Source organism: Natator depressus, chromosome 27 (assembly GCF_965152275.1).
Source record: "Natator depressus isolate rNatDep1 chromosome 27, rNatDep2.hap1, whole genome shotgun sequence".
Taxonomy (NCBI): Eukaryota; Metazoa; Chordata; order Testudines; family Cheloniidae; genus Natator; species Natator depressus.
The window spans coordinates 2,605,624-2,611,242 of NC_134260.1; positions in this window are offsets into that span (position 1 = coordinate 2,605,624).

Consider the following 5,619-nt stretch of genomic DNA (forward strand, 5'->3'; position numbering starts at 1 on the left):
CCTGCGCCGCACCAGGGGAGGCTGCATTCAGCGCTCAGTTGGTTGTATCTGCAAGAAACTAGTGTGGGCAGCTCCTGGGCAAGCTTAGCTCTACCAGTGCCTCCCAGTCCCAGCTGGCATCCCCCCAACCCTCTGCTCCGCCAGTGCCCCTCACACCCAGCCTGGAGGCCCCCTGCTATTCCAGGCCTGCGGTCCCACCCAGCTTTTGCTAATGCAGCTCAATCCTGACCTGAAACTTGGCCTATGGCAGGTCCAGGTCCCAGCCCCAGCGTCTTTGCTGAGCGTCTCCCTGGGGAGCTCAGCACTCCCTGCTACAGTCCTCCCATGACAGTTCTGCCAATGCACTTCAGCCCCATCCGTAACACTCCAGATGTTCTACTCCTGAGCTGCCAACACCCAGCCATGCTGTGGTGCCATGGGGCTTGTGAGAGGAACTCAGACGCAGAAGGGGAAATAGGCAGCGGATACCAATTGACTCCAAGATAATATGGCAACTTTCCCAAACGGGAGGACAGGCACACGAGTGCTGTAGGTGTGACCCTCGTGTGGAATACAGCAGCCAGGCAGCATTATCTGGACAGAGCAGGGAAGAGATCCCGTCATGCCTCAGGAGAGAGGAAGAAGCATTGAACCTGGGTACTTTAGCAGCAAAAGCACAGGCTTGAGCTGCAGGGAGGAGCTGGGACAAAGCCAATTTTCAGCATATTGCCCCAACGTCCCAGGCCTAGAAAAGGGAGTGAGCAGGGAGGTGGTAACATCTGCAGCTGACACTAAGTTTCCTTGACTTGAGAAGAAGGTCAGGAAAGTCAGAGGCACCCAACCAATCAGGGTGAACTGGTAACACAATGGCAAATGAAACTCCGTGTTGTCGATTGCAAGGAAAAGCCCATTGGAAGGAATAATCCGACCTACTGATGCCCATTGCTCAGGTTCCAAATTAACCGCAGTCCCTCAGGAAAGAGCCACGTGCTCAAAGTGCAGGGAGTAGGCAGAAAAGCAAACAAGGACCCAGATCACTGACTGGTGTGAACCGACACACACCACAGGTGGGACTGGTGTGAACCGACACACACCATGGGTGGGACTGGTGTGAACCGATCCACACCACCGGTGGGACTGGTGTGAACTGACACACACTGTCAGAGGGTTTGGTGTGAAAAGACACACACGCCAGTGAGACTGGTGTGAACCAACACACACCACTGGAGGGTCTGGCAGACAGTGTTAAGATGCACAAAGACAGGTATGGTAAGTAGCACTGCAAATCTTCTAATACTTTTATATAGATCAGTGGTTCACCCTCACCTGGACTAATGTGTCCAGTGTCGGTAACCCTGTCTCAGAAAGGACATAGCAGCACAAGTGAGGTTCAGAGACAGGTGACAAAAGAGAGCAGAGGCCTGGAGCGATTTCTATATGAGGAGAGTTTGAAAAGACCAGTCCTCTTTAATTTAGGGAACATGACAGTGAGATCCAAACTAAGGTAAATCAGCTGCTTCTCTCGACCTTGTCTCAGGGGACATCCAGAGAAACTCAAAGGCAGCTCCTTGAGAGGTGACAAAAGGAAATGCTTTTTCACACAATATGGTTTAGCTTGTGGAACTCATTGCCACAGCCTGCCACTGAGACAGGAGCTTGGTGGAATGTCAATGGCTAATGAGTGAGACCATCCACAGTTACATGAGAGAGGCAAAACAGTGTATGTAAAACCTCCTGCTTCAGAGAATAAACCAACCACAGGGCTACGCAGACACTTCCCTTAAGGCCCGGTTATTCCACCATTGTCCAGTAGGGGGTTCTTGCACCTTCCTCTGAAGCAGCTGGTGCTGGCCATGGCTGGAGACTGGGCCAGCTGGACGACTGGACTCTTTGCCTGAACTGGCATGGCACCCCGTGTGGCCAGTCTCCTACAGACACAAGCATCTTTCTCCACTAGGCACGGTTTGCAACACCCAGTGCTGCAGTGCTCAAGGCGTTTGACCCATTCCAGTGTAGCACCCCAGTACCTACGCACTGGTTACCCTGACCTTGCCAAACTCCGGGCAGGCTCCAAAAGAGAAGTGGGTGGAGAGAGTTAGCAGCCAGGGGAGAGCAATCGGGCACTGACAAGGCTGGCAGCTGGAAGAGAGGCAGGGCCTGCAGTGCCCTCTGTGCCCCGGGATCCTCTCCAGAGAGCATTCTCATCCCCGTCAATTAATTTTATTTTATAATTGATTAGCTCTATGGCAGCAGCACCCCTAGAGGCCCCAGCTGAGGTCAGGGAACTGTCCTGCCGGGTGCTGCACAGACACATGAGAGACAGGCCCTGCCCCAAAGACATGGGGCATAACGTGACACGCTGGTGCACGTGGGTTACAGGGCCTGGCGCACAGCCTGAGCTTGGCACAGTATTTAGGCAGGTTTAGCAGCTCAGGCGGCATCACCACACTAACACCTGCCTTACCCCTTACAAAGGAAAAGGGGAGCGAGATGGACAGCGCCCCCATCCGGCCTAGGGCCTCAGGATTTAAAGGGCTGCTGCTGGAAGGTGACAGCTGCTGCTCCTGTGGACAAGGCACCCTGACCTTACCAGGGCCTTGGCTGGTTCGGTTAAAACTTCGGCTTTAACTCCACCAGCTGCCTTGGGTTAAAGTCCCACTGCTGGTCTCCGTGTGCTACTCCACCCTTTCAGTCCTCATCTAGACGCAGCCTGGAGGGCAGCGGCGGTGACCCTCATGCTGTGCTCTGACAGCGAACAACCCCGAGCTGGGACTGTTCTTAATGTTTCCTCCGAATATTGTGGGGGTGCCTCAGTTTCCCCTATGCAGTTCTTAAGTATCTAGGTGGTGGGGTAAGGGTGTATGATCACTGCAGAGCCCTAGAGGGCAGGTGTGTGCAGGGGTCTGGACACAGAGAATGGCCGACACCCTGTTTCCTGGCAACTGATGGCCTGGGCCCTTCCCCCCTGCAAGGTGGGAGCTAAAGGGTTGGAGAACAAAGGAATCAGGTGACCTCCTGGCCCGGGAAAGGAACAAAGCCCAGAGGAGGAGGGGCTGGAGGGAGTTTTCAGTTTGGGGCTGGCTAGGACATGGAGTGAAGTGCAGACGTGGTTGTCTGGCTCACTGCCCTCCAAAATGGACCCAGCTGAGGGGTCCTGTTCTCTGCACCTGCAAGCTCTGTTTTAGACCATGTTCCTGTCGTCTAATAAACCTCTGTTTTACTGGCTGGCTGAGAGTCCCGTCTGACTGCGAAGTTGGGGTGCAGGACCCTCTGGCTTCCCCAGGAGCCCCGCCTGAGCGGTCTCGCTGTGGGAAGCACACGGACGGGCAGAGGATGCTGAATGCTCCGAGGTCAGACCCAGGAAGGTGGAAGCCGTGTGAGCTGTTTGCCCTGCGGACAGGCTGCTCACTGGAAGGCGACTGCCCCAGAGTCCTGACTGGCTTCATGGGGAGCAGTTCCAGAGCATCGCCCGGGCACTCCGTGACACTCCACCCTTTCAGTCCTCATCTAGACGCAGCCTGGAGGGCAGCGGCGGTGACCCTCATGCTGTGCTCTGACAGCGAACAACCCCGAGCTGGGCAGGTGGCCAGAGCGCAGGCCCCTCGCCCAGGCACTGGCCATCTCCCACGAGCAGCGTCACCAGCTCTCGCAACTTCTTCACCACCACGTGGGTTTGCTGCCAATGCCAGCCCTGCGTGGGGGAAACCCCCTCTGATTGGCTGCCTTCCCCACTGCCCTGCCTCCTGGGGAAGAACAGCCAATCATGGGTGCTGCAGGAAGCTGGCAGCACTCTACCCCCTCCCCTCAGGAGCCAAGAACCCACTTCTGACAGGAAGGGAGGGAAAAGGAGCAGAGAGTCAGCAGCTCAGGGCAGCCCTGCTCCCTCCGTTCACCTCCTCCTGTGAGCAATGGGGACAGGACGGGGCCTCTGCCCCATTGCCCTTCCCTCAGCAGGACACACCTGGGAAGGGGGCTGAAGAGCCCCTGGAGTCACACACACCAAGCCTGGAATGGGCAGAGGGGACCCTACTGCAGCCCCCCCAAGCCTGGGAGAGGGAGGTGAAGAGCCCCTCAAGGAACAGAGCTGAGAGGGTGCAGGGCAGAACTGATGTGGGGCAGATCAGTTGCTGGACCAGGGTGGGCAGACATGGGGGTGGTTGCTGCTGAAACAGGGGCCAGAATCACTGTAATATCAGGGCTGTAAAATGAGTGCTGGCTGCACTGATCATCACCCACACCCGTGTGCGGGGCGGGCCATCCTCAGTCAAAGACAGACCAAACCCACAATATCATGGTTTTTTAAATCACATGATTTTGGGCCAGTCTCCTGAGTCTGGAGTCTGACTCATGACGTTTGAACCTGTGGGATTGGCCATGCTGCAGGAGGCTCCTGGTCTCAGCTGCACAGACTGGGTGCTCTCCTGGGGACTCCGCAGCTGCCTCCTTTGGATGGCATTGGCATCACAAAGGCATGCCCCAGAATGCATTGCAGGCCCCAGATAAGGGAGCCCACTGAGGTTGGAGAGAGATAAGGAACCTACCTGTGCCTAGGGTGACCAGACAGCAAGTGTGAAAAATCGGGATGGGGGTGGGGGATAATAGGTGTCTATATAAGACAAAGCCCCAAATATCGGGACAGTCCCTATAAAATCGGGACATCTGGCCACCCTACCTGTGTCCCACCCTGAGGCTTGGGGGTTTAGGCTGGAGATTCTCCCCGCAGGGCACCCTGTGGTTCTGGGTGTGTACGTGAGAGAGAAGAACCAAGGGTAACTTTTTCCAAGCACAGGGGAGACAATGAGGATGGGGGAGCTGAGCAGCAGGAACCCTTCATGAGGAGCCTACAAACAGGTGCTCTGGGGAGGGGCTGAACTGACTTGCTGCTGGAGCCATCAGACCAGAGCCAGAATTTCCAAGGGCTCAACATCTGCAATTGGGGGCAGCGTTCCAAAGAACTCAGCTCCCCTTTAGATGCCAAGATAAATGGTTGGACTTTCAGAAGAGCCCAGCACACTGTGGTGCATGTTGGCTGCTGAGCCCTTGAAAAGCTGGCCCCTTGTGCCTCAGTTTCCCACCTGTACAATGGGGATAATAGTAAGGTACTTAACCGTCTTCATACAATGCTTTGAGACCCTTGGCTAGGAAAAATAAAGCCTTGTCTACATTACCACTTACTTTGGTGTAACTTATGTCACTCAGGAATGTAAATAAGCCACCCCCGAGCGACGAAAGTTGCAACGACCTAAGTGCCGGTGTGGACAGCGCTTCTCCCACCAACATAGCTACCACTTTCGGCGGAGGTGGAGTTATGCTGATGGGAGAGCTCCCCCAGGGGCATAGAGCATCTTCACCAGACGTGCCACAGCGGCGTAGCTGTGCTGATGTAGCACTTCTAGTGTAGACTAGCCCTAAGTAAGTGCAAAATATTCGTATTATTTTACTGAGTGACTTGCCCAAAGTCACACAGCAGGTCAATGGCACAGCCAGGAACAGTCCCCAGAAGTCCTGGTTCCCAGACTCTGTCTCTAACAAGCTGAATGCTGTTCTCATTAGGGTTCAGTTCTCTCTTTCTCCACAATGAAAGGAAATGAATGAACATGCAAGGGTAGCATTTTGCTTGTATTTATTGCTAACGTGCAT